General features: G+C 40.2%; 2 long non-coding RNA genes across 2 annotated transcripts in view; one reads left to right on the top strand and one right to left on the bottom strand.

Moving 5' to 3' along the window:
- Window positions 1-23,900, top strand: part of LOC110217898 (uncharacterized) — a 107,985-nt gene that overhangs the window by 58,826 nt on the left and 25,259 nt on the right. Inside the window, exons 3-4 of the long non-coding RNA XR_002327169.2 lie at window positions 12,026-12,147; window positions 12,806-12,906. This is a non-coding gene — a long non-coding RNA (uncharacterized LOC110217898). The remainder of the gene's footprint in view (window positions 1-12,025; window positions 12,148-12,805; window positions 12,907-23,900) is intronic.
- The window catches only part of LOC110217897 (uncharacterized), an 80,666-nt gene that overhangs the window by 47,938 nt on the left and 8,828 nt on the right, over window positions 1-23,900 (bottom strand). The gene's annotated exons all lie outside the window — the stretch shown is intronic.

Below are 23,900 nucleotides of genomic sequence, written 5' to 3'. Positions count from 1 at the left end.
TGTATTTGAAAGAAGTTAGACACTCTAGGGCAGAAATGAGGAAGAAATGCTTTCCAGACTTGGGGGATAGCTCAGGCAAAGGCTTAATGGGAGATGGAGTGTCATGTACCAGGAGCAGAAAGTAGGTGAGTTTCACTAGAATGTAGAATACATGAAGAGGAGTGAAATAAACCCACAAATAATGGCTGGAGCCAAACTGTGAAGGGTTTTATACATATGCCAAACAAAGAAATCCATGGGGTTTTTTTTCTAGAGAAACAGTCACTGGAGTTTCTTGGGCAAGGGTATGACATGGTGAGACCTGTCCTTTAAGAATATCAATATGGCAGTTATGCAAAGAATGATTTGGAGAGCATAAGGCTAGATGAAGAGAGGCCAATAAAGAGGCTTCTGAAGGCAATAAGGAGGTGAGAGGTGATCAGGGTCTGAGGAGGGTGGTAATTATATGAGTGGAGAGAAGGGGACAGAGATAGAGGTGCTTTATAGGTAGAACTGACAGAACTTGGTGACTCATTGGATATGGGTAGTGAGGTAGAATAAAGAGTTGAGGATGACTGCAAGGTTGCCAATCTTGGTGACAGAAAGAATGATGCTGTCCCCTAACAAAAACTTTCCCTTATATACAGAATCATTCCCTACTGCCTAAAAACACTCTTGGAGTTCTCCCATCTTGGGGCAGAGGGGAAACCCTGATACACTCTAAGTCATCATCCATTGTCTCCCCTTCCGTTTTCAATTAAACATCTAAAAGAAAGTAATCTACATTTGTTATCTATACACTTCTGCTTTAATTGTCTCACCTTCTTGCAATCTGGCTTTTGAACCTACCACTCTACTGAAACTGCCCTCTCAAACATTTCCAGAGATCTCTTAATTGTTAAATTAGAAGACCTTTTATCAGTTTTCATTCTTCTTGATTTTCCTGCAACTTATGACCCTGTCCTCTTCCTCCTGGTCATTCTCTTCTTCCCTTGGGTTCTATGATGCTGTTTTCTCCTGGTTTTCTCCTACCTAACTGACTACTCTTTCTTAGCCTCACCACAATCTCTAAGAGCAAGCCTTTCCCCCAAGGCTCTGTCCCAGGCTTTCTTCTCTTTTTTCCAATCTCTGCACTCTTTTGGTGAATCTCATCTGCTCCCAAGGGGTTAGTCATCAAATCTTTGCAGATAGTTCCTATATCTAGCCCCAGTATCTCTCCAGAGCTTTAGGCTGATCACATCTCTAAGAACCCACTGGATCTCTCCAACCGGAAATCCTTCGGGCCTCACAAATGCAATATTGTCAAAACTAAATTTTATACTCCACTCCAAACTTTCTACTTCTACTGAGGGCAACACTATCCTTCCAGTCACCCCCACTAAAAACTTCTAAACTGTCTTTGACTCTTCCCTCCTTATCAGCCTCCACAGCTAGTCTGTTGCCAAGTCCTGTTGGCAATCAGCCTGTTGTCTTATTTCCACGGCATCTCTTACATCCATATTGTCTCCACTCATATTGGACTATTTTAATTGCCTCATGCCTAGTCTCCCTGCCTCCTGTCCTTTAATCTCTTCTTAAAACAGCTTTCAAGGAAGCTAGGTGATGCAATGGATAGAGCTCAGGTCCTGGAATCAGGAAGATCTGAATCCAAATCTGGCCTCAGACATTTTCTAGCTGTGTAACCCTGGGCAAGTCACTTTACCCTGTTTGCCTCAGTTTCCTCATCTATAAAATGAGCTGGAAAAGGAAATGGCAAACCACTCCAGTATCTTTGCCAAGAAAACCCCAAATGGAGTCACAGAGAGTTGGACATGATTAAAAAAATTACTGAACAACAACAATACAACTTTCAAAAAAATCTAACAAAGGCACATGCTGTCCATGTTGTTTTTCTGGTTCAAAAATCATCAGCGGCTTCTCAGCCTCTAGGACCAAACAGAAACTTTGTTCTCCAGCCTTATCTCATTTAACTTCTAATTTACCTTCTAATTTACACCTTCTGGCCAAAATGGACTACCTGGTGTTCCCCAAACTCAGCACGTTGTTTCTCTACTCTAGGCACTTGTGCAGATTGTCTTCCATCCCTGCACGGAATATATACATGTCCTCTTCATCTCTGTCTGTCAAAATCATTCTCTGCTTTCAAGACTCAGCTCAGGTACCACCTCCTCCATGAAGTTTTTCCCAACCCCCTCAGCTTAAATTGTTCCCTCCCTCATTCATTTCCCCCCCCCCCGTCTGGATCTTCCCTTTACTCCTAACACATTCTACTTTGTAGTTTGCCCCTAATGCATTCTCCACAGCATGGCATCATGAATGGTCATTGTAGTTGCTGTTGTTGCTTAGTCATATCAATCATGACCCGCTTTGGGGTTTTCTTGGCAAAGATCAGTATCTCTGGCTTGCCATTTCCTTCCCCAGCTTATTTTACAGATGAGTAACTGAGGCTCACAGTGTTAAGTAACTTGCACAGGGTCACAGAGCTAGGAAGTGTCTGAGGCCAGATTTGAACTTGGGTCTTCCTGACTCCAGGCCACTATACCACCTGACTCTATCCACTGTGCCACCTAGTTGCCCTATAATGAACAGAGCACAGGACTTCGAGTCAAGAAGAGCTAGCTTCAAACTCTTACTTAGCTGTGGCACCCTGGACATCTCATTAACTTCTCTGTACCTCACTTTCCCCAACTATAAAATGGGAGAGTTATAATCAACGTCCTCTCAAGTCCCTTCTAGCTTTACATCTATGATCCTATAGCCTCATTCTTCTATGTGTCTTGTATGCATTTTATTTCCTCCTTGGTGGGACACATTTCGATTCTAACAGCATAGTCCTAGATGTACTTATGGAGGAGGTAGAAATAGGGCCTAAGAGGGAAAAGCAGTTAGATTAGACAAAGGAGATGTCCATGTTAGAGATGATACTGTTGTGAAGGCAATGAGAATCTGGCTCACAAGATACTTGAAGGAGGGGATTAAGCCAAAGATGTAGAAAAAGTTTCAGATTTCATCAATGTCTTTCCCTAAAAAGGTGAGCAAGAGAACATCATCATCTACTGATATATATATATATATATTCCTACTTTCCTATCTATATAAAAATTTTAGAATAATTTATGCTTGCATCAAGGGTATCCTTGATAAGGGTATTAACAGAGAACAGCAATATTCCACAGTAATATACATCTTTACTATCACAAATGTTTACTGAAAGATGTAGAGATCTAGATCAAGACCCCACTGAGTTCATTGATTATTGACTATTTTTATGAGTATTTGATTCAGTAGAACAAAATACTTCCTTCAAGTCTCTCTTCCAACAAGGTATCTCCCATGCATGTATCAAAAGTACACCTAGCATAATTAATGGTCAATAACATTTGTTGAGAAACCACAGGACTTGGTTTCAGATTGGATAGAAAGGAGGGAAGAATCCATAATGGCGCCCAACTTTCTATCATCAGAAATGTCTCAATCCTACAAGTTCCACATAAAGAATCCCCACACTTTAACTTCTCTAGAGAAAGTGTACACCATCTTCTCCTTGCCTGGTGAACTGTCTTTCATTGTCAGGAAAGTCATGTTCATAGAATAGAGTCACCTTCATGTGGGGGAAAAATTTTAAAGTAGAAGCATACATTGGGTTTCTCTATAACAGAGACTATTAGATCTCAACTGGTTAACTCTGCCTTCTTAATATCAAACCAGTCTCATTCTATGCCTCACCACCCCCTCATACCCCTCCCCCCCCACCAAGCACTCAGGATGAAATTGACAACAAACATCAAGGGGGTTTTAGGAAGAATTCCAGGTCTCTCAACCTCATGCAAGCCCAGGTTCAGTTTTGTAAGTGATGCAATTAAGTGGGAAGGAGATAACAAGGTTTGGGGGCTGGAGGAGGATGGTGATGGGGGAAGGAAAGGAAAAGGTCCTTAAGCCAACCAAACACTAGGCACAGGCAACATGACCTGGATAGTTTGATTTGAAAATCAAATCATTCCCACTCCTTCCTTCACCTTCTCCTTCCCAAAAAGAAAACGCTTTCTCATTAAGCTGTCTTTCTCTGCTTTGCCGGTTTTAAATTTTCCAGCCATTAGAGTCACCCTTCATGATTAAAAAGATGAGGAAGAGGAATGTCTTTAGAATGTTCCCATTAGAATGCATTTATGTTACCTGGAGAGAGAGAGAAGTCCCAGAGGGAATTAGTTGCATTCATCTATCATTTTAGGTAGCTTTTACCTGTTTAAGATACAAGAGCCTAGTTTTAAAAGGGGTGAGACACAGGAAAGGTAAATTTCTATGGGGGAAAGTGTGAAGTAATTAGCCCAGGAAAAGAAGCAGAATGCTTACTGATGAGGATATATCTGATTGAGTGCCACAGAGGGAACCCATCTTACATTATTAAAATAGCAGGGCAAGAGTTGGGATTGAGGGATGGGAGGAAGTTGCTATCATCCCCTACTCACTTTATCCTTGGTTCTTCTCTCCTATACCTTTCTCCTTTTCCCAAATTCTGAAAAATATTCAAAGAAGTCCTTCTATTTTGGAAGAATAATTTAAAAAAAGATGTGTATATGTAGCACCTCCTCCATGGCCACTCACCCAACTCTTTCCAGAAGTTTTGGTCCCCAGAGGGATGAATACTACTGTTCCCCTTGGGATTCCAGGGGTAACCCTGATGGGTTGTGGCTTCTAACACTGTAGCTCTTGTGACCCCATTCAGTACACCCTGCCTCCATGTATATTAAACAATTGACATTAGTTTTTGCACAAGACATATACTGAGAAGGTACAGCAAGGACAGAAATTATAAAAACATCTCCCAAGGTTGGGTCACACTCTCCCTTCAAACACACACACACACACACACACACACACACACACACACACACGGAGGGAGGGAGGGGGAGACAGTCAGAGAGAGAGAAAAACAGAGAGAGTTAGTTTTGGGGGAGACTGAGCTCAAGTTTAAAATATAATGGTAATGGAGGGCCATCTCCAGTGTCCTGAACTATATCTTCCCACTGGACCCAGATGGTTCCAGGGGAGAAAGTGAGGCTGGTGACTTTGCATAGCCCTCCCTCACTTAAATCCAATTCACTTGCATGTCATGGCATCACCTCTGTGATGTCATGGTCCTCTTCCAGAACGAAGGACAAACAACAACAATGGTAATGAGGCATATGTATATAAAAAGCGGGTTTTGCCAAGGGGTACCTCTCCACTCTTGGCCGTAGATATTCCTTTCTCTCTTTGTGGAGTCTTCATCAGGTTCACTTTAGGTATAATTCTCTACTGAGCTCAGCGAATCAGTGTCTTTCTAGAATTCATAGCTAGCATTTTTCATCATGACAGGTCAGGATCCTGAAGTTACCGGCATTCTTGGGGTATTGTCTTTCCACCTCTGTATTCAACCATAATCATTCCAGTAGACTCTGCTACCAAACACAGTTGAAGATAGCACCTCTGGTGGCTTTAATGGTCCTCTAAGTCCCCTGAATATTCATTTACTTAACATTAGGAAATATAAACACAAAAGAAACAGAGGTGCCATGTGCTCAGAGACACATGGCAGCCAGGAGTTCAGGAAAAACAAGAAAGTTCAAAGCAATTCTGTTGACTCAAAAGCCACCTGAGAAGGGAGTAAAAGATTGGCTGCTTGAACCTTTCGTATGCATGCTAAATTCCAGCTCCTCTTCTGGAGTCATTGGTCTCTCTAGCTGCAATACCAATTAGAAGGCTCTTCATCATCACACAGCAACTAACCTTGGGTCATCATGTCTAAAACTCAGCTCCCTAACCATCCCATCCCCCATCCCCATCCCATATTCTTTTGGACTGAGACCAGGCAAGGAATAACTGTGCATATTTTAGGCATGGGGCCCTCATTGGCCAGTTCCTCCACTGCGTGTATATGTGTATTCAATTAAAAAGAGAAAGTGTGTACATGCATTATGTACCTACATATATATATGTGTGTGTGTGTGTGTGTGTGTGTGTGTGTGTGTGTGTATACGTTCATCACCAACAAGTACTATTGACTGTGACACTCAGAGAGCTGGGTATCTCTCTCCCACCTTGCTGTATCTCTAGGTAGGTAGTAACACTAATCCCCTTGGTTTAAAGGTTGAGGTTATATAGATTTATCCAGACTGGACAATGCTTCTATCCACTGTGGGGCTGGGAGGGGAGGGGGAAGGGGACAACAACCATCCATCTTTCCATCCCTGCTGCTTTATGAAGGAGTTTACTCACAACAGCGAGATATAACTGTATATAGTTCTTTAATCATAAAAATTAAAATGAAACAAACCCCAATATGTTAAACTCAGTATGGACTGGAAGCACATGGCCATTTCTCAGAGAGGCAGCCCAGAATCTTTGTCTCCAGAGAAGTCAAAACTCAGGATTTCAAAACAACACCATTAAGAAGCTCAAAGTCAAACCTTTCCTTGCCTGTAGTCAAGCAAAATCTCAGAGCTCAGTCCCTCCTCCAGCTTATTCCATAGGAAGTAAGCAGGTATTAACCCCAGGGTTATTCCACTCACTGTGAAAGCCTGCAGAGGATCAATGTCTTTTGAGGTCACTAAGGGATTCACCCTGCCTTGGCTGGTCTCTCCTCCTACCCAGGAGCAGAGTAGGTTCTTGGCTTCAGTAGCAGTCTGGATTGCCTGCTGATTTCTCTTCCAAGTGACCCTAACTCCACCTACTGCCAGCAACTATTAATTGTTCTGCAGTGGTTAAGCCTCTCACTCCTTACCACATTGGCCACTAGCTCCTGAGCCTGCTCATGTCCAAAGGGCACAACCTTACTATTAAAGTCTCATCAACTGAAAGTAGCTTTAAGGCCCAAATCAGGCAGCCTCTATGCCAGTGGAATCTTGTCCCTCCCTCTCTTCTCTTCGAAAAGTTCACAAGTCTAGTCTGCGGACATTATGGGGTTTGAAACCTCAGTGTCATCCTCTACTACTCACTCTCACTAGTATCACCTAGCTAATCTATTGCCAAATTTTATCGTTTCTTTTTTCCACAACACCTCTTATATGCCCCCTTCTCTTCCATTCATAGTCACCTCCTTACTTCAGATTCTCATCAATCAGGCAGCCAGTCAGTCAATAAACATTTACTAAGCACCTGCTATGTACCAGGTATGAGAAACCAGTAAATGAGAGTAAGAAGGATTTTTCAGATAGGCAGAAGGAGAACCAGAAGAAAGTGGTGTCCTGAAAACACAGAGACAAAGAAGCATCAAAGAGAAGGTCATCAACAGTGTCAAAGACTTCAAGAAGAAAAAGAGTATTGAGAATAGGTCATTGGGTTTGGTAATTCAGAAATCACTGGTGGATTTGGAGAGAGCAGTTTCAGTGGAATGATGAGATCAGAAGCCAGATTGTAAAGGGTTGAGAAAAGAGTGAGAAGAGAGTGGGAGAGGAAAAGATTTAGGATGAAAAGAAGTTTTTTGCCTATGGAACTGGCATTTCAGAGAGCACAGTGGAAAGGGATGGTATGTTTGGTTAGAACTTTAGGGTAAGAAGGTCGAAGTAAACTGGAATAAGGAATCAGGTGATGTGGGATGGGGAATGTGGTTTAGATAATGACCTACAGGAGTTTAGAATCACTGGGAGATGGGTCCCTACTATGGACCAGGCATTGTGCTAAAATATTAGGGATACAAAGACAGGCAAGAAAAATCCCTGCTCTCAAAGATCTCACAGTCTAATGAAGCAGACAACATGCAAACAACTATGCATAAACAAGTTATATAGAAAGTAAATTGGAGATGACCTTTCACCTGAACAATTGAAAATCTCCTAATTGTTTCTCCTGCTTCAAGTCTCTCTCCACTCCAGTCTATCTACCATACAGATGAAAGAATGATATCCCTACAGCACAGGACTGACTATATCCCTGCCATTAATCTATAGATTTTAATGGCTAGGGGCAGCTAGGTGGCACAGTGGATAGAGTACCAGCCCTGGAGTCAGGGGGACCTGAGTTCAAATCTGGCCTCATTCACACAACACTTACTAGCTGTATGACTCTGGGCAAGTCACTTAACCCCATTGCCTAGCCAAAAAAAAAAATTAATGGCTCTGTTACCTCTAAGATAAAATATAAATTCCTGTTTGGCATTTAAAACTCCTCATATCCTTCATCCTTTCTACCTTTCCTGTCTTCTTACACATTACTCCCATTCACACACTAGCCTAATTACTGTTTCTTACCCAACTCCATGCCTTTGTATTAGCTATCCCACATGCCTGAAATGCCCTCCCTCTTTAGTCTTAGAATTTCTAACTCTCTTCAAGATATGCCACTTTCTGGAGACCTATTCCAGTCCCTTTAGCTAGCTATGAGTGTCTTCCCCTCTAAACTTACTTTATATTTACACTGTATGAATCCTGTGTGTTTATATGTGTATACGCATATACCCACAAATATTGCCTCCTCCATTAGACTATAAGCTCCTTGAAGGCAGACACTCTTTTTGCTTTTTCTTTGTATCTCTAGCATTTGTCACAATATACTAATAGTAATAAATGCTTTACAACTTTACATTCTGCCCAGGTGTTTGTAAGGAGACAATTATACATCTTGCATCTTTCTCCTCCTCTACCCCATCCTTTTTTTTGCTTACAGGGCCTTGGGTACATTCTCATGCCATTAGGGTTGGTAAAGAGGACGAAGTGGAGCAGAGTGACTAATAAACTATCACAATAACTTACATTTACATAGCATCTACTATGTCCTGGCTCTGACACTGGGGAGACAATGAGCAAGCCACTTAATTAATCTGAGTCTCAGTTTCCTCACCTATGAAATGGAGATAAGAATACTTTCCTCACATAGTCATTGTGAAGAACATAAGCTATAAAGCAATATAAAAATATGAGTAGTGTTAATTTTTCTGTGGTCTATATTAGAAGAGAGGAAAGGAAAGGAAAGGGAAAGAAAGAGAAAGAAAGAAAGCCACTAGGGTCCCTCCTAGCTCTAAAATTCTATTATTCCGAGGTAAAGAGCAGCTAGATGGCACAGTGGATAGAGTGCCAGGACTGGAATCAGTAAGATTCATCTTCCTGAGTTTAAATCTGGCCTCAGATACTTACTAGCTGTGTGACCCTGGGCAAGTCACTTAACCCTATTTGCCTCCATTCCTCATCTGCAAAATGAGCTGGAGAAGGACATGGCAAACCATTCCAATATCCTTGCCAAGAAACTCCCAAATGGAATCATGAAGAGTCTGATACAACTAAAACCACAGAACAGCAACAAAATGAGGCAAAGGGTAGGATGGAATAAATAGTATAGAAGGTTTTCAAAAGGGATAAAAGCAGGAAATAGATAGGTAGGTATGGAGAAGACTGAGGAGAGGAAAGAACAAGAGGACAAGAAAAAACCAAGTGAAAAGTCATCAAAATAAGGTAAGTTTTGCATTGTATGCCTCCACCAAATTAATATACTGAATATGAATATTGATGAAGTTCACACCCAGAAAGTTTTTATTCTGTAACAGGGTATGCACAGAGCTACCCAGCCAACCACACTGGCTAACTCAGAGCTTCGGCAGTTTGAAGATGATGAACTCCCTCAGGGCTCTGGACAGACATGAGTGGCAGACCACTGAAAGACTCAGGAGCTTTGGGGTTGATGAAGCAATTCTCTTATCTGCCACTGAACAGGAAATGCTGATGAGTCAGTGGATCTTGAAAAAAAGAGTGACTGTCCCTTTCTCCTCTTTCTTCCATCGTCCAGTGGTGTCATGTGACACTGGGACTTCCTATGAGGTGTGGGGGAAGGTGGCCCTTCTCTACCATAGCAGCATGTCCATTGCTTTCAGGTGGCAGCTGGGAACTGGAAAAGGAGGGAGTCTATCTTGCTGAGCAGAAAGTGTTCTGTTTTAAGGTTTGTTTGTTTGTTCATCTAATCCTATGTGACTAAACTTTGATATCAAGTAGAAAGCAACCTTGTGAGCTAAAAAAGGTCTGGAGACCCAGGATCCTCAGACTATGGAAGCTGCACTTTGGTAGAAGTCCCCAGTGCTCTTGGAAAAAACAAGGCCTAGCCATACCAGATCTTAAACTGTATTATAAAGCAGTAATCATCAAAACTACTTGGTACTGGCTAAGAAATAGAATGGTGGATCAGTGGAATAGGTTAGGTACACAAGACACAGCAGTCAATGATTATAGTAATATACTGTTTGATAAACTCAAAGACCCTTCTGGGATAAGAACTCACTATTTGACAAAAATTGCTGGGAAAACTGGAAAAAAGTATGACAGAAACTAGACATAGAATAAAATCTTACATCCTACACCAAAATAAAGTTAAAAGGGGTACACGATTTTGATATAAAGGCTGATACTGTAAGCAAACTGGGACAGCAAGGAATAGTTTACCTGTCAGATTTATGGAGAACAGAAGAATTTATGACCAAACAAGAGTTAGAGTACATTACGAAATGCAAAATGGATAATTTTGATTACATTAAATTGAAAAGTTTTTGCATAAACAAAGCCAATGCAACCAAGATTAGGAGGGAAGCAGAAAACTGGGAAAGAATTTTTACAACCAGTATCTCTGATAAGGGCCTCATTTTTAAAATATATAGAGAACTGAGTCAAATTTATAAGAAAACAAGTCATTCCCCAATTGATAAATGGTCAAAGGATATGAACAGGCAGTTTTCAGATGAAGAAATTAAAGCTACTATAGTCATATGAAAAAATGCTCTAAATCACTATTGATTAGAGAAATGCAAATCAAAACAACTTTGAGGTACCACATCATACCTATCAGATTGGCCAACATGACAAAACAAGAAAATGATACATGTTGGAGAAGATGTGAGAAAGTTGAAATATTAATATATTGTTGGTGAAGTTGTGAACTGATTCAACCATTTTGGAGAGCAATTTGGAACTATGCCCAAAGGGCTATAAAAATGTGCATACCCTTTGACCCAGCAATAGCACTTCTAGGGCTATATCCCAAAAAGATCATACAAATGGGAAAAGGACCCACATATACAAAAATATTCATAGCAGTTCTTTCTGTGGTTGCAAAGAATTGGAAATGAGGGGATGCCCATCAACTGGGGAATGGCTGAACAAGTTGTGGTATATGAATGCAATGGAATACTATTGTGCTATAAGAAATGATGAGCAGGTGGACTTCAAAAAAAAAACCTGGAAAGACTTGTATGGACTGATGCTAAGTGAAATAAGCAGAACCAGGACACTGTACAAAGTAACAGTCACCTTGTGCGATGACTATCTCTTCTCAGCAATGCTAGGATCTAAGACATTTCCAAAAGTCTCATGATAAAAAATGCTATCCATATCCAGAGAAAGAACTATGGAATTTGAATGCATACTATCTGCTCTTTTTTTCCTTCTGTTTTGTTTCTTCTTTCTTGTGGAGGAATTCTATTGGTTCTAAGTCTTCTTTACAGCATGACTAATGTGAAAATATGTTTAATAGAAACATGTATGTAGAGCCCATATCAGATTGCACACTGTCTTGGGGAGGGAGAGAAAATTTAAAACTCAAAAGCTTATAGAAGTGAATATTAAAAACTAAAAATAAGTTAATAACAAAATTTTTAAAAGAAAAAGAAAAAATGGCCACCAAGTATAAGCCTAATTCCTGGCCTGGCTTGCTCAGACATCTATCTTAAGGAGGACAATGCTTAGCCAAGGTGAAATGTAAAATGTTTATTCAACAATCCCAGCTTTATAGTTTGATGATTTTAGTTTCAATTTCCTGGCATATTCTAACAATAGTTATTACTGCTATTTGTTTTAAATCTTCCCATTAATTACTACTCATGAAAGCCTTTTGTGTTAAGCATTTCTTTCATGCGTAGGAAATAAATACTCGTTCCATAACTGGTATAAATTGAACATTGAGTACGTTTCTACTCCTCTTCCCTTTTGGGGAGATGCTGGACATGAGTCAAACCTAAGCTTTAAATAATTTCTTCCCCAGGACGGAGCATAAGGAGATAAAGAATACTAGAAAGTGTATCTAACTCTTTCTTTAGGTGGTCAGGCTCCTCAGGATTGGAATCTAACCAACTGGTGCATGGATCCAGAGCTTAAGAAGAGTCTCTTAGTGGAAATGGAGAGGCCATAGTACCCCACTCCTCTGGGCCCAGAGATGGTTGTAAGTATTGGACTTAGAATAAGAAACTTACAATTAGTATGAGTAAGGGGAATGCCAAGATACTAGAGGGAGGCAGGGAGTTAGGTAGCACTCTAGATGAGAAAAATGATTATTTCTCTTACGTTAATAACCAACTAATATGGGGAAGGGGGAAATCCAGGTTGTTGTTGCTTTTTATTTCCTCATTCAAAGTCCAGTCTCTCAAGGAGATTTCTAACCTTGCCCAAAAATTTACCCCCACCTAGACCATCTTATCTAGGTGAAATTCTAACCCCACCCAAACAGAAAATTTTATAAAGACAATCTAATCTAGACAAATTCCAGTCCAGTGCATTTGTCTAGATTACCCAAGGCTGGGGGTAGTCTGGGTAGAGAGGAGTAAGGGTGACATAATCAAAGTCAGTCCCCTAGCCCCTCATTAGAATAGGTCCATCTCTCATTATAATATTCATTTGTTCATTAATTGTTAGCCAATCAGAGTTGATTTCTGCCTGTGAGAAACACCCACTCTTCCAAAAAGGCCTCCATGAGGGGGTCTTGGTTTACTAGACAAAGCCAAATGACTATCCTTTTATTAATTATTCACTACCTATAATTCATAAAATGATTATTAATTACCCAGAAATTATGTCTCTTGGACTCTTCATTCATCACATAGGTAAACCACCATTTTGTCTAAGCTACTGGAGTATGGATGGAGAATGGAATGCTTGGTATAACAGTTGAGTCTTCTGATAATTTTTTGGAGAAAACAACTGGGTGAGTTACCAAGGGAGGCTGTCAATCAATGCAAAAACTGTAGGAAGTGATCTCTTTCTAACAGGGAGTTCCACAAATTCTCTAGAATTGCAGATGAGAAAGGATGTCCTTAAGGATCATCTTCTATGTGCATCTAACAATACCTTCCAAGTCAGTAACACTGTCTAGCATCCTTGAGGGAAGAATAAGAAAGGCTCAGGAAACACTATTCCATGGCCTAAATTAGAATCTGGCCTCTCCATCCCCTCTTCTCTCCCCAACGGCTCAAGAAAGCATAGGGTGAATTTGAGAGAAAAAGGTGGGGGGAGGTAGAAAGAGGAGAGTCAGGGCAATCAGGTGAAGAGGTGCTTATACCTGCTTTTTAATCGGGACTTTCCTTACCCCTACATACATATATACATACATAGCCTCCTTTCCCCCTAAACAATCAGCACCACAGAACAATGTTCACCCCTAGTATTCTCCCAAAATCAAGTGATGAATAAAGTTATTGGTATAGAGCAGGTCATCAAAACACGTAGAATGGGGGACTGCAAAGAGGGCCTAGTCCTTACTAGCTCTGTCTGGTATTAACCCACATGCAGGCCTGGTGAACCTGCTTTCATGGATCAATCAATCAACAAACATTTATTGACTGCCTACTATGTGCCAGTCACTGTGCTAGGGATTCAAAAAGAGGCAAAAGACAGTCCCTGCCCTCAAGGAGCTTACAATCTAATGGGGGAGACAACATACAAACAAATATGTATATGTATGACAAATAGGAAATTGTTAAAAGAGGGAAGGCACTAGAATTAAGAGTAGTTGAGGAATGCTTCCTGTAGAAGGTGGGATTTTAACTGAGACTTAAAGGAAGCTAGGGAAATCAGTAGGTAGTGCTGAGGAAGGAGAGTGTTTCAGGAATGGCAGGCAGCCAGAGAAAATGCTGGGAGCAGAGAGATGGAGTGTCTTGTTTGCGGAACTGTCAGGAGGCCAAGGTCACTGGATCAAAGAGTATGTGTTGGGGAGTAAGGTGTAAGAGATCTAGGAAGGTCTAGTGGAGAGGCCCTGCCCCCAATTCAGAGCCTGTGCAGGTATCTTAACTGCTTCCTGTTGGCTTACTGAACAGTGACAAAAAGATTTTTAATTGGCTAAGCTAGAAGGGGATGTACACACAAAGATCTCAAACAAAGCAAAGTTTTCTCTCTTCCCCCGGTGATTTTCAAGTGAGGAGAAAGAGCTACTGTAAGCAGAAGAGGTAGCAGTGGTAACTGTTTTATCTCCCTGGGCAGTGAACGCATGGCACTGCTCTTTCTGTCTCTTTTCAAAGCTACCTTTATCCCTTTCTCCAGAATACATCAAGCTTAACTCTCTCCCAGGATTTTACAAGATCTGAATGGTTTAAGATGACCTCTCTCCTGGGCAAGCTTTGATTCAAGTGGTTGCTTTATGACTGACGAGGCTGCTATGTTATGGATCAGGTTATGGATCAGGTTATCAATCAATCAATCAACAGATATTTATTAAGCACCTACTAAGTGCCAGGCAATATGCTAGGAACAGGGAACGAAATAATCCCTATCTGCAATGACTTTTTAATCTCCAAAAGAGTACAAGAGTCACCAGAGGTCATAGAATCTATAACAGAGTTTGCCAATAGCCATATCAGCTGAGCCCAAGGAGTAGCTCTCCCTAAGAAGCAACATGCTTGACCCAGCCCAGGAGAGAATTGTCCCAGCAGTTGACACCATCTTCTTCAAGAAAGGGAGTGACTCATCCATAAGTTAAACAATTGCTAGATGTGAACATAATGGGGGAAATGTTGGTAGTCTTGAGCCCGTTCTCTCCAGGAACTGAGTGGTATGGGGCAAAGAGAATGTGCCCTAGTTCAAAAGGTTTTTTTAAACTTCTGTTCTTGCCTTACCTTCTCAGTAAACCTCCCTTTGTAAAAAACTAATTGGTATGAACTAGTTCATTGATGTTGAGAATTCAGTGGGTTAACAGATATTGAAAGGATGTGAAATGGTGATGCTATTGGGGAAAACTGGATGGGAGGTCTGTGAGTGATTGTAGAAATCCCCACAACCCTTCAAGTATCAATTTAAGGTGTCAAGATGGTATCAATTCCTGGGACAATTCTGACTTATTCCTATAACCCTGAAAGTAGAGGGTACTAGCCAAGTAATGGGGAACCTATATGTTGTTTGAACAGGGTGGGAGAGAGTGAACTTAGAGCTGATGTGTTACTCATATACTTAGCTTAAAGCCATCTTCAGAGATAAGAGTATAGAGTGCTATGCTTGGAGTCAGCAGGATATGAATCCGAATCCCACGTCTGAAACTTAATAGCTTTTTGACCATGGAAATACCATTTAACCTCCTTGAACCTCAGTTTCCCCATCTATAAAAAGATATCATAATACCTGAAGCACCTACCTCAGAGACATACTCATTAGAAATCCACTCAGAGCCTCAGTTTCCGGATCTGTAACTAGGTGGTGCAGTAGATAGAGCACTGAGCTTGGAATCAGGAAGACTCATCTTCTTGAGTTCAAATCTAACTTCAGACACTTACTAGCTGTGTGACCTTGGGTATATATTTATATATTTAACCCTGTTTGTCTCAGTTCTTCTTCTGTAAAATGAGTTAGAGAAGGAATGGCAAAACACTCCAGAATGTCTGCCAATAAGACCCCAAATGGGCTCATGAAGAGTCAGACATGACTAAAATAACTCAACAGAATGGAGATAAAATACCTGAAGTATAGTACCTGTCTCGCAGAGTTGTGATAACAGGTATGTGAAATGCTAATCAAATATTAAAGCATGGCATAAATGTCAGTTGTTATCATATATGGTGTAGGGTCTTAGAGCAGGCCTTTCTGATACTTAAGAGACTTGATTAACAAACTGGAAGGAGCACAGAGGTAGCCCTTAGATTAGGGACAACTCTATGGATGGTCTGGAGCTGTCTCAGGCCAGATCACAAAGCTAGGAGCTGGTGCAGGTAGGTACTGTTGAAGCATAAAAGCAGAAGGCAAGGGTCACTTGAGGTGCCAGCCTACAGCTGGCAAAAGATGGGGCCACTGTAGTCTATGCCAACTGCATGTCTTACTTTGCCAAAGTGTTCCTCTCAGCCACAATAGGGCATTGTTGAAAATGCCTGCAAAACCACAGATGGATAGAAGAGCCTTCCCCCAAACTAAACCCTACCCACAACTCTCCCCTCTCCCCCCACCCCCACCATAAACTCAAAGCAGAGAAACTATGGCAACAGCAAGGAAAGGAAAGGAAGGGGGAGGAAGCCGGGTAATTCATTTCAAAGCCATCAGCCTCATTTCAAAGCTACCTTTATCCCTTTCTCCAGAACACACCAAGATTAACTCTCTTCCAGGGTTTTACAAGACTTCTAGATGGCTTAAAACGACCTCTCTCCTGTGCAAGTTTTGATTCAAGTGGCTGCTTTATGACTGACAAGGTTGCTATGAAATGGGAAACAGAGTTTAGCCTCAGTGCACTAAGCAAAAGACCTACAACTCAGAGCCTATAAGTACAGTCCCTAGTGGGCAAGAAATACCCTTGTGGCACTCCGATCTACCACAGTGATGTGCAACTACATATTTAACAACTATGTCCTCTGGGGGAAAATATATACATATACACATACACATACATACACATACACATACACATACACATACACATACACATACACATACACATATACACATACACATACACATACACATACACACATACACATACATATACACATACACATACACACACATACACATACACATACACACATACACATACACATACATATACACATACACATACATACACATACACATACACATACACATACACAATATACATATACATATACACATACACACATACACATATACATACACACATACACATACATATATACATATACATACACATATACATATATACATATACATACACATACAGATATACATATACCTATATACATATATACATATACATATACATACACATACACATACACATACACATACACATACACATACACATACACATACACATACACATATACATATACATATACATATACATATACATATACATACATACATACAGAGAGAGAGAGAGGGTATATTCATAACACACCTTTAAGTTTAATATGCATTAACAATTTCTCCATCACTTAAGTGCAGACAATGAATAAAACAACAAATGAAGCCCTGATTTGTAACATTTATTGATTTCTAAGATGTAAATACCTGCACTGAAGACTTAACAATTAGCCGTCTCCAGGCAATATGAGCTGTCTCCAACACACCCAGCATCTATTCACATACCTGTTGTGTGAAATAGCAAGTGAAGATTGGAGACAATGTAGTATGGTGCGTGGTATGAAAAAAGGCCCAAACTAGGACTCAGGAAAGCTGAGTTCTAGTCATAACCCTTCCATTTCACTAGCTGTATATGAATTTGGACAAAAGACCATACCTGATGACTCATATATTAAATAAAAGAGTTAGACTGAATGGTCCAATGGGAAATAGTATGATACAGTAGAAAGAATTCTAGTTCTGGACTCAGAGGGTCTGGGTTCACATCTCACTCAGTACCTTTGAGACCTTGGGAAAGTCTCTTATAGGCCTTTGATTCCTCATCTCTAAAGGGATAAGGTTAGACTACATAACTCCCAAAGTTTCTTTCTTCCCCTCCAATATATTTCATTTATTTCACTAAATATTTCTTAGTTATAAGTTAAAAAATTAACTTTTTAAACAAATTTTGAGTTCAAATTCTCTCCTTCCCTCTCTCTACTCTCCCTTCCTTGAAAAGGCAAACAATCTGATATAGTTTATACTCAAATGGGGTCATGAAGAGTTGGACATGACTGAAACAACTCAACAATAACAATAGCATACACATAAGCCACTCAAAAGATATTTCTATATTAGTCATGTTGCAAAAGAAAACACATACTGCCCATCCCCCAAAAACCTAAGAAAAATAAAGTTTAAAAAACATGCCTTGATCTGCACTCAGACTCCATCAATTGTTTCTCTGGAGGTGGATAGCATTTTTCATTATAAGTTCTTCACAATTGTCTTAGATCACTGTATTGATCAGAATAGCTAAGTCATTCACAGTTGATCATTACACAATATTGCTGTTACTGTGTACAATGTCCTCCTGGTTCTGCTCACTTCACTTTGTATCAGTTCATGTAAGTCTTTCCAGGTTTTTCTGAAATCATTCTGCTCATCATTTCTTTTTTTTTTCTTTTTTTTCCTGCTCATCATTTCTTATAGCACAATAACATTCCATTACAATCATATACCATAGCTTGTTCAGCCATTCTAGAATCGATGGGCATCCCTCAATTTCCAATTCTTTGCCACCACAAAAAGAACTGCTATAAATATTTTTGTACATACAGATCCTTTTCTTTTTCTTTGATCTCTTTGGGATATAGACCTAGTGATGGTATTTCTGGGTCAGAGGGTATACACAGTTGTATAGCCCTTTGGGCATAATTCCAAATTGCTCTCCAGAATGGCTGGATCAGTTCACAACTCCAGCAACAGTGTGTTAGTGTTCCAATTTTTCCACAACCCCATCAACAATTGTCATTTTCCTTTTCTGCCGTATTAGCCAATCTGATAGGTATGAGGTGGTACTTCAGAGTTGTTTTAATTTGCATTTCTCTAATCAATAGTGATTTGGAGCATTTTTTCATATGACTATAGATAATTTTGATTTCTTCATCTGAAAACTGCCTGTTCATATCCTTTGACCATTTATCAATTACAGAGTGACTCATAGTCTATAAATTTGACTCAGTTCTCTACATATTTGAGAAATGAGGTCTTTATCAGATAAAGTTGCTATAAATTTTTCTCCCAGTTTCCTGCTTTCCTTCTAATCTTGGCTGCATTGATTTTGTTTGTGCAACACCTTTTTAATTTAATGTAATCAAAATTATTCATTTTACACCCCATGATGCTCTCTATCTCTTGTTCGATCATAAATTCTTCCCTTATTCATGGATCTGACAGGTACATTTTTCCATGCTCTCCTAATTTGCTTATGTTATCATCTTTTATGTCTAAATCAGTTATCCATTTTGATCTTATCTTGGTATACAGTGTGAGATGTTGGTCTGTTCCTAGTTTCTATCAAATTGCTTTCCAGTTTTCCCAGCAATTTTTGTCAAATAGCAAGTTCTTGTCCCAAAAGCTTGGATCTTTGGGTTGATCAATGGTTATTTACTACTGTGTTATGTACCTAATCTATTCCACTGATCAAGCCTGGATGTCAATGGTATATTTTAGGGGAAAAAAATCTGTACCCTTTTGAGCCTCTCTATTACCCTTCTGGACAAAGCTGCTTCTCTGCTATTCTCGGGCCAATGAAGCATGTTGAGCTATTTAAATAAAGCATTATACCCTTTCAGTGAAATAGCAGTCCTAAGCCTAGGGCATGAAGTTTTCTAGGTCTCCTCCTTGGCTGTGTGCTGTAGCAGTTTTAAGCTAGGTCAGTGACAAATACTTTGCTAAAACCATAGAAATGCAAGGCTCTTCAGCTTGAGTCTCCTGGGCTCTGTGAAGCCTCTCTCCTTGAAGCCAAAGAGGGCACTAGAAGAAAACATAGTTAAACTCCTAAAGGATTTCCTCCTTTCTCAAGTTCTAGATGGGCTAATGGGTAATAAGCCCAACCAGTTCTCACACAAGCAGAAGTATCCTGCTTTTACTCCAATCAGCTCCCAGAACAACTGCAAGATGTTTGTGTCTTTGGTTAGCTCTCAAGTTCTAGATGGCGCTACTGAACAACGATCCCAGCCAACTCTGTACATAGCAATGGAATGATGCTTTTCTTCTATCACTTTCCAGAAGATACAGAGATTTCCTCCAATAAGCTCCCAGCAGCTGCAGATCCTGTTGAGCTTCAGTCCACCCTCAACGGATTCAGCATGAAGCAGCTATACTGTTATTCTGAGTAGCGGGAGGTGGGGGATCCTCACTGTCCACTTCTCTGGCTTCTAATGCTTCAAATCAGATTGAACTCAGGTTGAAAAACTCAAAGTCCACAGTTCTCTCAAGTGTAATACAAATAATATGCAGTTTCCACACCACTGCCAAATAGCTCTGTGATTTGTAGTTTCTCATCTATATCCTTCAAAATCCTAAAAACAGTCATATATAAATGAACTGATGGACATTGACATCTTGAAGCTAAGTGGTGCAGGGGATAGAACACCAGACTTAAAGTCCATGCTGCAAATCCTGCCCGTAATGCTTTCCTAGCTGTGTGACTGTGGGCAAGTGACTTAACCTTTCTCAGCCTTACTTTCTACCTATACAAAATAGAGATAACAATAGCACAGTGGGTTGTTGTGAGATAACACATGTAAAACACTTCAAAACTGTGAAAGTACTATGTACATATAGCTATTATTATTACAGCCATCCCTACCTTCAGTAAGTTCTTGTGACTTTTAGCTGTTTTCAAACAGGTCCTTTCAGTACCTCTTTTTGAGGGGCAACTTTCAGTTCCTCAGAACTTTCAAGCTGTTTTTCTCATATGACTGACCCTTTTCTTTATATTTTTATATTTATATATTTCTTTATATTTTGGCAAATATAATGTCCATATACAAAGGATAAAGTATCTTCCACAATGCTGCCTTCCGCTCTGTACTAAAGTACTCTGTACTTCAAGACTCTGCTTCCCATGTCCAAATTGTTCAAAATCGTGCATACTCTTCAAGCCAGTAATACCACTTCTAGGTCTGTAGCCCAAAGAGATCAAAGAAAAAGGAAGAGGACCTATATGTACAAAAATATTTATAGCAGCTTTTTTTTTGTGGTGGCAAAGAACTGGAAATTGAGGGGATGCCCATCAATTGGGGCAAGTTGTGGTATATAATTGGGTTTTTTTGGTCTTTTTTGGGGGGGGGCTAGGCAATGGGGTTAAGTGACTTGCCCAGGGTCACACACCTAGTAAGTGTTACGTGTCTGAGGCCGGATTTGAACTCAGGTACTCCTGACTCCAGGGCCGGTGCTCTATCTACTGCGCCACCTAGCTGCCCCAAATTAATATTATTATTATTATTTTTTGGTGAGTCAATCAGGGTTAAGTGACTTGCCCGGGGTCACACAGCTAGTAAGTATCAAGTGTCTGGTCTGAGGCTGGATTTGAACTCAGGTCCTCCTGACTTCAGGCCTAGTGCTCTATCCACTGCACCACCTAGCTGCCCCATGGTATATAATTGTTAATGAATACTATTGTGCTATTAGAAGATGAGCAGGATGCTTTCAGAAGAACCTGAGAAGACTTGCACGAACGAATGCAAAGTAAAATGAACAGAACCAGGAGAAACACTGTACACAAGATCAACAATATTATTTGATGATCAACTGTGAATGACTTAGCTATTCTCATCAGTACAATGATCCAAGACAATTCTGAGGGACTTATGATGAAAAATACTATCCATTTCCAGAGAAAGAACTGATGGAGCTTAAATACAGATTTAAGAATACTATTTTTACTTTCTTTATTCTTGTTTCTTTTTGTCTACATTTTCTTTTGCCACATGGCTAATATAGAATTGTTTTTCATGACTACACATGTCTCCAATCTATATCAAATTGCTTTTGTTTTCAAGGAGAGAAGAGTGAAAGGAGGGAAGGAAAAAAATTTGGAACTCTAAACTTTAAAAAAAGTTAAAATTTTTCATTTACATGTAATTGAGAAAATAAAAATTAAATGTAAAAAAAAAATTACTCTGGTTCCCCCTCCTCCAGTTCTAATGTTTGAGGGTTGAATGAGTTCATGTTTACCTCCTCCGGCCCACTAACACTGGCCTCAACCAAAAGCTGGTATTTGCTGGATGATATCATCTCCTAGAAAGGACAGAGGAAAGGAGTACATGACTGAAGCTTGCTGAAATAATAGGAGTCTTTTGTTAAGGGTGCTCACTGGTCTGCCTTCCAAGAGGAGAGAAATATGATAATTTCAATACTTTGACAGTCAGCTTCAGCAAGACATTTATCTAACAGGGCAGTAGGGCTTCCAAATCCAGTTAAGAAATCAATGGATTTGTAGATTTGTTTTCTATTCTGTGTAACAGGGAAGAAAAAAAATTCTTTGATACTTTAAGCAAGAAAAACATAACCTTTTTTGCTTCTGTGGGCCAGTGAGAAGATTCTAGCTGGGGGGAAAATGATACTTTATGCTATAAACAAACAAAAATCAATCTCAAAGATTTTCTTCCTTTTGCATCAGATTTTGGTGCTTTAAAAAAACAACAATAAAACATGTTTAACTTCTTTGCTGGCTGTTTTTAGCACTTATTGGACTATTATGTTAAAAGCATCTGTTTACAGGAAAAGCCAGCCTTTGGGCCAAGAAATGAAGTAATTCTGTAAAAGAGATAAGAGAGACATTTGGAGGTTTTTGACATAGAAGTTCAAGGGCTGCTGATTGATACAGTGGATAGAGCACCAGGCCTGGAGTCTGGAAGATCTGAATTCAAATCTGGCCTCAGACACTTACTAGCTGTGTGACCCTGAAGAAGTCACTTAACCTTCTTTGCTTCAGTATCCTTATCTGTAAAATGAGATAGAGAGGGAAGTGGCAAACCACTCCAGTATCTTTGCCAGCATGAAATAACGTAAAATAAAATAAAATAAACAAACAAATTTGGGTTACAAAGAGTTGGACACAACCGGAATGATTCAACAGCAGCAACATCAACTAATATAAAAGCACCGAAATCTGATGGTAAGAGTCAGAATGGAAATGCTGGGATTGTCGCACCCTCCTTCTCCATCTCCTTCATAGAGCACGCCAAGCTGAAGAACTCAAAGCCCCTCAAAACTTTAAAAAATGAACTTCAAATGACAGGTTTTATACCACCCTCATTCCACACACCTCCTCTCCATAACTGGCATTGGGGGAAGAGTAGGAAGTGACCAAATTCTGCTACTGATTGGAATCATGAGAGGGGATATGGCATATCTCTCAGCCACCAGAAATGGAACCTAAAGATGCAAGATCAAAGTGTCAGACAGATGAGATGACAAAGGAGGCAAGATGGCCGCCAAGGCAGAGTTTCTCTCCACATTTGGCCAGTTTAAGCCTGAAGAAGCAATAAACTAGCCAGGGTGGCACAGTGGCACTGGACCTGGAGTCAGGAAGACTCATCTTCCTTGGTTCAAATCTGGCCTCAGACACTTCGTAGCTGTGTGACCTTGGACAAGTCACTTAACCCTGTTTGCCTCAGTTTCCTCATCTGTAACAAGGAGCTGGAGAAGGAAACAGCAAACCACTCCAGTATCTTTGCCAAGAAAACCCCAAATGGGGTCACAAAATGGGGACACGACTGAAAAAAGACTGAACAACAACAAATCCTTGGGTAAGAAGCAGTTGGAGGTCTCTGCTAGCTACAGAGTGCTGAATGGAGATGCACTGGCCATGAGTCCACAGGTCAGTACAAACGTCTCCTCTCAGGAAAGCCATCCCAGAACTGCCGGTGGTTAGCATCGCTGTCTTCATCTTTCCAGCTTCAACCCAGAGCTGACAAAAGTATTAAACCAGACGCCCTCCAGGGGAGATTAGCAAAAACACTGAGCATCTTCGTTAATTTGCTTCAGGGACTTAAATCTCCTTGGGGAGTCTGGGTAACGGACTCTATTCAAACAACCATGCTGGCACCCGGCTGGAACAGAATGTCTTGCAAATGATTTTCAAAGATTAGCCGCTGCTTTGCATCTATTTTTCACGTTGAACAGCAGGAACAAATATATCATAAATCAAGCTTTTCGAAATAAAAGGAAAGTCATTGTGTCAGGCTCCCTACCCGGCCTCACCCAACGGACTAGGTAACCTGAGCAGGTTGCAGGTTAAGTTTCATAAACAGAAATAAACTGAAAGAATGAATTCTAGGAAAAACCAACCAACCACTTCACTCATAGTTAATTAATAATCATAATTAAATA

This window comes from Phascolarctos cinereus, unplaced genomic scaffold (assembly GCF_003287225.1).
Source record: "Phascolarctos cinereus isolate Bilbo 61053 unplaced genomic scaffold, phaCin_HiC Scaffold_5;HRSCAF=322, whole genome shotgun sequence".
Lineage (NCBI taxonomy): Eukaryota > Metazoa > Chordata > Mammalia > Diprotodontia > Phascolarctidae > Phascolarctos > Phascolarctos cinereus.
This window is presented reverse-complemented; position numbering and strand designations above follow the sequence as displayed.